We start from the raw sequence: 11,681 nt of genomic DNA, 5'->3' as shown, positions 1-11,681 counted from the left end.
CTTTTCATTCTTGACCCAAACTCTGTGTCATAAAACCCCAGTTATCTCTGTAGCAAGCAGCACCCCCACCCAGTCAGCTAGGAGGTACCAGAATACACATTACATCGTTAAAATATGCTTTTGACACCATGAAAATAAATTCCTGACCTCTGGGCTTGGAGTTATGATTCTGCCTTCTTACTTAAAGCCCCTCACAAACCATCGGCTGGTCCCCAGTGAGGGGAACGCACTGGCGGCAGAGCCATCTACTTCGTCAAACGTGATTTGCCGCTGTATTTCAGTGCATCAAACATTGTGTTGACTCTCATACAGGGAGAGGGCGAGAAAGCAAGGTTTGTGTGTTGTAGGAAAGAAAAATGAATATGTAGACTCATCTCTACGGCTTACTCGTTATTCCATTGCTGCTGTGAATGCAAATATGATTTCAGCTCCAATCGCTTTATTAGGCCACTGATTACGGTCCATCATAATGAGCGAGGTGGTCCGGGCATTGGTTTAGTTTACTGGAGCTGCAGGCTTTTGCAATGGAGCTTTACAGACTATGTCACATGTGCCACATTCAAACTGGATATTTTTGACGAGCAGTTCTCACTTTATTTTTTTATTTTTTATAATAAATCTTTATTGTTCAGATTATTACAGGTGTTCCTCTTCCCCCCCCCCATAACTCCCCTCCACCTGATTCCCCACCCCACCCCATACCCTTACCCGCCGCCACTGTCTTCATCCATAGGTGTAAGATTTTTGTCCAATCTCTTCCTGCACCCCTCAAATCCCTTTCCCCCTGAGAATTGTCCGTTGCCTCCCTTTCTATGTCCCTGATTCTATTATATTCACCAGTCCATTCTGTTCTTCAGATTTTTTATTCTCTTGATTTTTAGATTCACTTGTTGGTAGGTATGTATTTGATGTCTTTTTGTTGTTCATAATTTTTACCTTTACCTTTTTTTTTCTTCTTCCTCTTCTTAAAGAATACCCTTCAGCATTTCATGTAATCCTGGTTTGGTGGTGTTGAACTTCTTTAGCTTTTTCTTGTCTGTGAAGCTCTTCGTCTGACCTTCAATTCTGAATGATAGCTTTGCTGGGTAGAGTAATCTTAGTTGTAGGTTCTTGCTGTTAATCACTGAATATTTCTTGCCACTCCCGTCTGGCCTGCATAGTTTCTGTTGAGAAATCAGCTGACAGTCATATGGGTACTCCCTTGTAGGTAACTAACTGTTTTTCTCTTGCTGCTTTCAAGATTCTCTCTTTGTCTTTTGCCCTTGGCATTTTAATTATGATGTGTCTTGGTGTGGTCTTCTTTGGATTCCTCTTGTTTGGGGTTCTGTGCGCTTCCTGAACTTGTAAGTCTATTTCTTTCACCAGGTGGGGGAAGTTTTCTGTCATTATTTCTTCAAATAGGTTTTCAGTATCTTGCTCTCTCTCTTCTTCTGGCACCCCAAAAATTTGGATGTTGGTACACTTAAAGCTGTCCCAGAGGCTCCTTACGCTATCCTCACCCTTTTGGATTCTTCTTTCTTTCCACCTCTCTGGTTGGGTGTTTTTTGCTTCCTCATGTTCCAGATCTTTGGTTTGACTCTTGGGGTATGGTGATCTACAGTTGAGTTTCTGTATATTCTTTATTTCAGACAGTGTATGCATAATTTCTGACTGATCATTTTCCATTTTTTTGGTATTCTCATTAAGGTCCTTGAAGGTCTCTTCAAGTTTCTCAGCGGTTTTTAGAAGATTCTTGAGTAACCTTATAAATGTGGTTCTGAACACTGTGTCGTCCATTAGTTTACTTTCCTCCATCTCTCCTGTTCGTGACATACTTCGGTGTCTCCACATTTTGTCTGCCTCCCTGTGTTGATGGAGTGGCTTTGTGTGGTCAGTGAGCTATAGGGGCCAGTAGCTCAGCTTCCCCAATCTCCCTAGGTGGTTGCTCTTGGTACACCCCTTTGTGGGCTGAGTGCAAAGTCTTGGTGTTGTTAAGCCTTGATTGCTGTTGGTACACTGGGAGGATTTGACCTCCAGGCCAATTGGCTGTGAGGATCAGCTGTGTCTATGCCGGGAGACAGCCTTATTCAACTAGACTTGCAAAATTGTAAAAGCCTCTGTGCTCAGCTTGGATGGGGCGGAGTTTCAGGGTGGAGCCTACAGGCTTGGCTTCCTGTCAGCCCCGCCCTATGAGGTTCCTGGGTCTCAGTGTCCCTCAGTGTCCCTCGGTACTCCCTGCAAGCACCTCTGAGAGAAAGGCGCCCTGGAGTTTCGTCCGCTGCCAAACAGTCTAGTCTCTCCCCCAATGAATCTGGATTCCCAGATTCTCGCCCGGAACTGGGGCTCAGCGCAGTCCAGAGCTTTTGTCTCCTTCCCGCTAGGGCAATTCAGTGGCACAGTCAACAGTCCGTCCTCTGCGCGCATTCACGTGTGCGCCTCCAGAGCTCTGCCTTTTGCTGTTCCCCTGCGTTTCCGCCTTACAGCCCAGATTCCCCCAGTATGAGCTTGGGTCCCCAGGGTCTCGCCCGGAACTGGAGTTCAGTGCAGTCGGAGCTGGGGTTCAGCGCAATCTGGAACTTTTATCTCCTTCCCGCTAGAGAACACCGGCCAGGCACTCAGCCGCCCCGTCCTCTCCAGCTCTGTCCTCCCCGCACACGCGCATGCGCCCATGTCTCCACCTGTGTCTCCATACCTCAGGCTTTTACAGCTCCTCTAATTTTCCTTGTGGTTTTCTCTTTCCTTCTAGTTGTAGGTGTTTCAGTCAGCCAGCTTTCCTGTGGTTCTGGATGATGTCCATTTTGTCTTTTAGTTGTATTTTTGAAATTGTTGTGCGAGGCTGCAGTTTAGGTGTTTACCTATGCCGCCATCTTGGTTTCTCTAGCAGCAGTTCTCACTTTAAACAGGTGATGTTTGGTCCCTTAAACTGATTTGGTAGAGCTGGTACAATGAAATAATAAGTATTTACTTGCCTTTAAGAAATAGAACCTTCCTATCACATTCATGGCTTTGCTAATTGGAGGGAAAGTGTTATTCCATTATGGAAGTAATTATATGTCACCTGCTTCTCTCTCAGACAAATAAATGGACAGAGAGATGCTATGCTGATCAATTAATGCTGTGATGGATTAATCAATTGATCTGGACTTAGATAATATGTATTTATGGAAGATGGGGAGTGATTTATTTTTCTACCAAATATGAGAATCCAAATGTGACTTTATTGTACAGATGGGAACAGATGATGAGCAGAGTGGCCATTGTATCCTTGCCATAAGAAAGAAAAGTCATCCTTCTTCTCTCGCTTATATATTCAAAAGACATTACAGTTCAATAAAAATGGGATGTTTAAATATTTGATAAACATGGTGGAGCAGTGCATTGTTAAAACTGCTAGAGTAGCCTGTCAGATTCTCCTGGAAACATAAATTAGCCTGTTTACAAATGGAACTGTTTGGTTATTCTGACCTTAAAATTACCTCTGTGTGTCCTCTCTCACTTTTTTCTTTTCAATTGTACCTGATAGGGCTTGGGTTTTCACTGGAGGAGTTTCAAACTATTCAAACTGTCAACTGCACTAACCGAGTTAAATGAATCTTGTACTGGTGCCTAGACATTTGCAGGCTTCTCTTAGCTTTCACCCAGTGGAAGCAACGGGAGAGGGTCTCACCTGATTTCACATCACTGACACACTCCTTACATCCGTCTAAAAGTCAGCGCCTCAGGTTAGTCTGTACCCATCATCTGCAGCGAAAGTTGACCCTGCCATGCCCCAAGGGGAGGCTGGCCCTGGCACTGGGTTCTGGGAGTCCCCTTCTTACCAACACAGAGTTTCGGCTGGGCAGGGAGAAGCGGCATCTGGTGGACAGAGGGATGCCAAAGGGGGAGTGCATGGCTGTCCAGAGGGTTGCCAAATGCCAGCATTTTATCTAGAAGAGCTCTGGACTTCATGGATAGAATGTAGAAACAAAACCCAAAAGGCACCATTTCCGTGTTGCGTGTGTGTGTGTGTGTGTGTGTGTGTGTGTGTGTTTACATTTTGACTATTGTGTCACCTGCCCTCTCCTTCATTATTCAGAAATCCTGTCTGCTGCTGGTGTTTCTAAAATCCAAAAACAGTAAATGAAGCTATCGGATTTATAAAATAAAATGACCGACATGCTTGGCCAAGATAGGCTCCCATACCAATAGCTTTTAGTAAAATTAGATTAAGGGTAGGATTATAGCAAGGATCACAGAATGTAGAATTCAAGCACAGAGACTGTAGAGCAAACATTGGAGAGGTTTGAGTTTACGGAGCTGTCATACAGATAAATTCCCTTGCTGAGTACCTGCTAGATGCTAGGCATGGAGCAAGTTGATGTACCTAAGAAGTAGTAATTGTACTGAATTATCATGCTATAAATAGAAAATGCTCTGTTTGGGGCACCCAGGACATTAGTATTAAACCCACATGTAGTTGCCCAGGGTTCCCCCACCCCCACACCACCCGACTGAACCAGGTTGGCAGGGGTGGGGAGATAAGAGGGAGGTGGAATGGGGGTTGGGAACCACCCCATTTTAAAACAGATCTCAAATGATCCACACTGAAGTCTAAGGATGCTGATCTAAGCCATCAGGCCTTTCATTGAATGAGAGCAAGATTATCTCTTGTAATCTGTGTTCAAGTTTATTAGTTGTTCCCTTAGTGTATTAGTTTCCTATGGCTGCTGCAACAAATTACCACAAATTTAGTGGCTTAAAACAAGACAAATTTGTTCTCTTACAGTTCTGGAGGGCAGAAGTCCAAAATCAGTTTCAGCGGGCCAAAACGGAGGTTGGTAGGGTTGAACTCTAAGGGAAAATCTGTTCCCTGCCATTTCCAGCTGCTAGTGCTGCATTCCTCCTCTTCCTGGGCTAAAGCCTCTCTGACTCTGCTGCCCTCTGCTTGTCACGTGGCCTTCTTCTCTTCTGTGTCAACTCTCCCTCTGCTTCCCTCTTAAAAAAATTTTTTTTATTGATTTTAGAGAGAGAGGGGAGAGAGAGGGGAGAGAGAGGAACATTGATGCAGTAAATGAAGCTATGGAATTTATATCTTGCTTGTCCAAGATAGGCTCCCATATCAATAGCTTTTAGTAAAATTAGCTTAAGGGTAGGATTATAGCAAGAATCACAGAATGTAGAATTCACTCAGCAAACACAGAGGCCATAGAGCAAACATTGGAGAGATTTGAGTTTATGGAGCTGTCTGAGCAAGATATAAATCCCATAGCTGCCTCCTGTATGCTCCCTACTGGGGGTCCAGCCTGCAACCCGGGCATGTGTCCTGATGGAATCGAACCATGACTTCCTGGTTCATGGGTTGACCCTCACCCACTGAACCACACTAGTCGGGCCCGCTTCCCTCTTAAAAGGGCACTTATGATTGCCTACCAGGATAATCCAAGGATAAACTCTCCATCTCAAAATCCTTAACTATACAAAGTCTCTTTTGTCATATAAGGCAACATCCACAGGTTCCAAGGATTAGAACATGGATATGTTTGGGGGCCATTATTCAACCTATCATACCTACTCTTGCAAATTTCTTTCTTTTAAAGTCAGGTTTACTGAGGTATAATTTACATGGAATAAAATTCACCCATTTAAAAGTGTACAGTGTGATGAGTTTTGACCAGAATACATGGTTGTGGAACTACCACCACAATCAAGATACAGAACATTCTAGATCTATGTTCTTGTGCATCTTTGTTTTCTAGGTCTGTTTTATGTGCCTGTAATTTTGCCTTTTCTAGAATGTCATGTAAATGGAATCATATAGCATGTAGTCTTTTGTGTCTGGCTTCTTTCACTTAGCCTGATGTTTTTGAGACTCACCCATGTCATTAATTTGTTTCTTTTTATTACTGAGTGGCATTCATTGAATGACTATGCCACAATTTCTATATCCATTAACCAGTTAATGACATCTGGGTTGTTTTCTCTTTGGGGAAATTATGAATAAAGGTGCTGTAAACATTTGTTTATAGATCTTGGTGTGGCTCTGTTATCATTTCTCTGGAGTAAGTCCCCAGGAGGAGACCTAATGGAGTGTGTGATAAGTATGTGTTTAGTAATTTAAGGAACTGCTAAGCAGCTTTTCAAAGTAGCTTTTGAAAATGTAGATTTTTCTAAAATCAAAGTAGATTTTGCATTCTTACTATCAGGAAAGTTGTAGTTCCTGTATATCCTTACCAACACTCCATGTGGTCTTTTCTTTGAATTTCAGCAATCCGAGTGGGTGTGTAATAAAATCTCATTTTAGCTTTAATTTGTATTTCTCTGATACTCAATGGTGTTGAACATATTTTTATGCACTGATTAGCTATTTGTTTATCTTCTTTGTCCATTTTGTTTACCTTTTTTGCCCATTCTAATTGGTTTATTGGTCCTATTATTGAATCATCAGTTTTTTATATATTCTACATACAAATATTATTAGGTAAATATTGCCCTTCATCTGTGGCTTAACTTTTCACTTACAAACATCAATTATGTTTTAAATTGGGGATTGGGATTTTAAAAAAATGCATCTAAAGTGGATAATACAAAACTTTAGACAGGAAAGCTTTTAAAAAGTAAACTAAATTAACTTGCATACATTTTTAGAACTCAGCTTTGATCTTTAAAATTAGTTACTTGAGAAAGAAAGTCATTTGGATCCCAGACTCCTGGACTATTGTTTTTAATTTCCTGCTATAAGACTGAAAATTCCATTTCTTCAGCTGTAATTTTCAGGGGACACAAAACAGCATTTGTTATTCCTCAGCATTTGGCTGTGTAGCAGTTGTGAAATGCTAATCGTGGTGCTGAGCTGACATTCCTCGGTGACATTGGCATACCGAAAAAGCGGCGTTTGGCAGGGTCTGAGGCTATACATATTGAAGTTGTTTATTTATTTTTGTTTAAGAAACAGACAGACAAGTTAATTTCACCTCCATTTGGGACACAGAAAAGAATCAATGTTTGCCAAATAGAAAAACACAAAATTGGTAAAGGGGGAAAAAATTGTATTTTCAAGCTTCTAAAATGGAATTAGAAACAGAGGAGAGAGGGGGAAAGAGTTACACAAATGACTAGAGAGTGTCCCTCCTAAAATTGCCTTGGCCTTCTACTTGAAATTCGTGCTTCTGGTGAGTGCCCCGGAGGAAGATTCTGCCCAGGCTGAGTAGAAAGCGATGTCAGAACACCCGGCTGCCATTTTCACTGCCTGGGCACTGTTTCAAAAACATGCCGTGCCTTGAGAGTTGGGGTGAATACTGAGAACTGGAAAATACAAATTGCATCCTGCTGGATATACACCTTGTCTGAAGGTTCTACAGGGCACGGCCTTATTTTAACACCCTGGACCTCAGCACTCTGTCTCCCAAGGGAGAAAGGTGTACGTGATGCTCGGAAAACTAGAACCCAAGTCCCCGAGGTCAGGGCGCCCAGGTCGGAATGGCCGTGGGCCCCATCTTGGTAGGAGAGGGGGCAGAGCAGGACAGAGCCCTCCCCTCAGGCTCTTGCCCCAACACTGCTGAAGTGGCGCCCTGGAGAGAAATGTCATCACACCATCTAATCCGCCCTCCCGTCAGCCCGACAGGGACTTGGGATGCACAGCGGGCCCCGCGCTGATCACCTTCAGGTGCGGTTAGGTGGAGTTAAAAATTCCATTAGCCGAGCGCAGGCACGGGCAGCAGGGCTTCCCAGGGTGGGCTTTTTCTAGTTAACGAGGAAGAAATGGCTTCTCATTTCACAGTGATCGCTGGGAGGGAAGGCAGGCTTGTTTACATTCTACAAAGGGAACGTCTGGGCTCCGCAGGCCAGCGAGGGAACACACTTTTCAGAGCAAAACCCGGTTGTCCCCAGCCATCAGGCCGGACAGGAGGCGCGGGGCCTCCTCAGAGCAGCCCTGGAGGCCCCCTCAGCCCGGCCGCCCGTCACCCGCTCCTTTCTCAAACTAATTGTTTTTCATTTTCTCATAATTACCCTCCTCCCTCCTCCTAAACCAAACACTGAAACCCTGCCCTCTATTTACCCAGCTCCAAGGCGTGCAATAAAGGTGAGTGCTTGTTGCTACTCTCTGCCTCGCTTTTAATTTTATTCTAGAAGAAAAATCAATTAGACCATCAGAGTCCCATCTTCCTTCTTTGAGGCTTTTGGGCTTGAATAGCTCCTCGAAGTACTTCCCCTGGCCTCGATATTTTAATAAATGCTTGATTGTAATGGTTTTAAAAGGAAAAATAAAAAAAAGAGGAGACGAGCCGAGAGGCAACTTCAGAACAAAACTAGCCCTTTGAAAGGCCTCTTCAGGTTGAGCGGTTTTCCACTCGGCAGCCTCCTGAAGTGCTGATATTGTTTTAGGACCAGGGCCGGCATCCTGCTGTCCTCCTCACCTGCACACTCAGGCTGCTCATTAGCTGAGGACGGACATCCTGGCCCAACAAGGAGCCAACAAAGCAGCCACTGGGCTGCTGAGAGAGCAGCTCTGTCTGCCGTCGAGTCCTCGTGCCGGGCCCTCCGGGAGCCCTGGCCAGGCCCTGCGAGTGGCACCCGTTCAGACGGCGGGTGAGGCCTCGGCAGCCAGCACGTGAGCATCTGGGGGGGGGGGGGGGGGGGAGGATGGAGAAGTGGGAGCCCCAAACCGGCACTGAGCCACCGCCTGGGGGGCTTCCCGCTGACCTCAGTCGGCCTGCTGTCCGGGGACTTCCAGTGACCTGTCCTCCATCACAGGCCCGATGGTTTGTACACTTAGCTAACAGCGACCAATATATGGACGGCGTGAGGAAGGGTGGAGGTGTAAGGTGTGAGGGGCAGGGAGCCAGCCACGTCAGGCGGGTGTAACGGAAGCCCTGGGACCCCTGTGGCAAAGGCCCTGGGGCCTGTGATGGAGGACCCCGGTGCTGACCTCAGAAAGTCCACACGCAGCCGACCACCTACAGGCGGTTCCCAGACAAGTCTGTCCTTGGGTCTCATTCCCCCACCGACGTGGGACCTCGCAGACGTGTCGGTGGGGTCATGGCCCTCATGGCCCTCACGCCGTCCGTCGGGGCTAGAGCACCCCTGTGGAGGAGGAGAGAAGCGGGGGGGGGGGCAGCAGGAGGAGACGCTGGAACCCTGTCCTGTGGAGGGTGCGGCTGCGAGTGGACGTTGTGAGAAGAGAGCACTGAGGCGCGTGCTGGGGTCTGCAGAGGACAGGAGGGCCCGGGTCTGAGAGGGTGAAGGGCAGGAGCCGTGGGGGGTCAGCCCAGCCAGCTGGCTCGCCTCAGCTCCCTTCCCAGCCCCACTGAGACGGGGTGGGGAGCGCTGAGGAGGCTCCTGGGCCTTCTCCTCTGCCTCTCCCCCACCCCCCGAATCTCAGGGCTGGTCTGAGCAGTGGTTAGGCATTTGGCACATTTTAATCCTTTGTACCCAAAGGGTGTCTAGGTTTTTGGAGGCAATGTGCATTGATGGTCACCACAGGTACTGTCAGAGGGCGGCCCCCCTCTCCGCCTCCGACAGGGAAGGGGGCCCTCCCCCCACTCGCGGGTCTTCTCTGACTGACGGCGGGAGCTCTGCCACCGTCCGGGCTTCCTTTGCTGCGGCCCCCCCGCCCACCTGAATGGATGTGGGGTTCATGAAGAATGTCTTGGATTTTCATTTTCTTCCTGGATATGGGGCTGCTGGAATACACAGGGCTACTGGCATCCAACGTGCCACACTTTCTGTGGGATCACCGCCCTGAGTTAGAGCCCTCAGGCGGCTCCTTGCTCCCAGGACACCTTCCATCCTCCCCCCCTCCCCCCTCCCCTCCCCCCAAGTGATTAGCAGTCCACACGGTGGTCCTCTTCGCTGCCACAAGCTCTGTGTAACTGTGGCCACGACAATCAGATCAAGTGTGCTATCGCCCAGCATTGATCAGATTAGCGGCCTGGTGACTATTCATTAATTGCACTGTTCAACCCGATGCCAAGTGCATGCTCCTGGCACAAAGAGCAAATATGAATGGGATGGTTTTTACGTTTTAAAATGAACTATCACTACCTTTTCAAAAGGGCATATAAGAGGATAGGTAGGTTAATTGTCCTGGGGCAACATAGTTAAGCTAGAAGATTTCCCAAGAGTCACTTAATTTCTGGGAAGCGCCTTTTAGGATTCCCGTTTCGGCGATGCTCAGGAAACTCCCCTCTTCCTGGGTGAGTTGGGGGGTGTGGGTGTCCCTGGGGCCACCTTTCGGTGTGGGAGAAGTCACAGAGGGCAGACGCAAACACTTGAAGCCAAAGGGAGTTGGGACATTTATGTCAGTGACGGGAGCATCCCCAGCCCTGGACAGGGTGACTTACGGCAGGAAGAGGAAGATGCGGAGGTGCGGAGGCGGTGGGGGTCGGTGTCCTGCTCAATGACGCAGAGTCCAGGCGGAGGAGAAGCTGCTAGGGGAACGGTCACTTCCCATGGTGTCTCCAGAACGTCTCTCTGTGCTCCCCACCTGTCCACGTGGAGAAACTGAGGCCCTGGCAGCTGGAGGCCTAAAGGATGTCCTTCACTGGTGGTAAAGCAAGTGGCCCACCTTCCGCTAACGTCACTGGAACCCGTCTGACATCATGAGGGTCAAAAGCAGACACTTTTGTTCGTTTCCCCCATTTGTTCACTTTTAAGATTCATAGCGTTCCAGGAAGAAGGAATTTGGGGAAAAGTTGCTAAATAATCATCCATAAAAAGTCCCTGACAGTGAGATCCAATGAGCGAGTGGGATAGTCTCCCTAGAGAAATGGTTAAGAATGTCATTATTTGATACTTCTAGCATTATGTGAGATGAGGTGAGGAAACTGGGGAAGAGAAGATGCTGGGAGAAACCGGATACACTGGAGTGGTGTCACATGTGCTGTGCAGCGGGAACATCTTACGAAAACATTGGCATCTTCTTATGCACTTGGATGACCGGGCTCCTCCTCCAGTCCATCGTGGAGAATGCCCATGACGTGGCTTATTTTAATATAATAAGAATAATGTCAATGATGTAATGGTTAGTAAGCTCCAGGCACCATGTGGACATTCTCTCAGTTTTATGTTCTTGCAGAGGACTTTCTCACATGTGCCGGAGGCCACCCCTCCCGACTGGATGGCCGGCCAGGGGCTGCTGCTCTGAGTCCCTGGCTCCCTCATCTGTGAAATGTGGATGAAAACAGCCCTTGGCACACCCAGCTATTGGGAGGGTACAAGGGAAAAACACGGGCTAAAAAATGACTAGCCTAAGACCACGCATAGGAAGTCCTCCATCGGTGGAAGATACTTAAAAAAAGAGAGAGATAATCAGTGCGAATCTACTGTAACACCCCCCCCCCCTTAGCTATTTTCCACAGATCATTGTTTATCATTTACATCTGATAGCCTGTGAATCTTGCAGCAGATTTAATTGGGGGTAAAAAGGCAGGAATCCTAAGAAAAAGAAGCCCCGGTGGCCATGTAAAAGTGAGGGGTAAACATTTCACAGACAGAAAGGCTCCAGTGATTGTTATCCCACGAAAACCTGCCTAATTAATATGCTACAGTGATACCTCAATAGGTTAGGCTCAATTCACCCTCAGAGAAATGTTACTTTCAGTGTTACTATTGTTATAATCTGAGGGGTCTCCCTCGATGGAAATGTCAATAGGAAAATAGGGGCCCATCTGAGAAACTCCTCTCACAGGCAATTTGGGGGCAAATATATATATATCCTGTTTTAT

Source organism: Cnephaeus nilssonii, assembly GCF_951640355.1.
Source record: "Cnephaeus nilssonii genome assembly, chromosome: 2".
Classification (NCBI taxonomy): Eukaryota; Metazoa; Chordata; class Mammalia; order Chiroptera; family Vespertilionidae; genus Cnephaeus; species Cnephaeus nilssonii.
The sequence above is the reverse complement of the archived record's forward strand: the minus strand, read 5'-3'. Positions refer to the sequence as shown.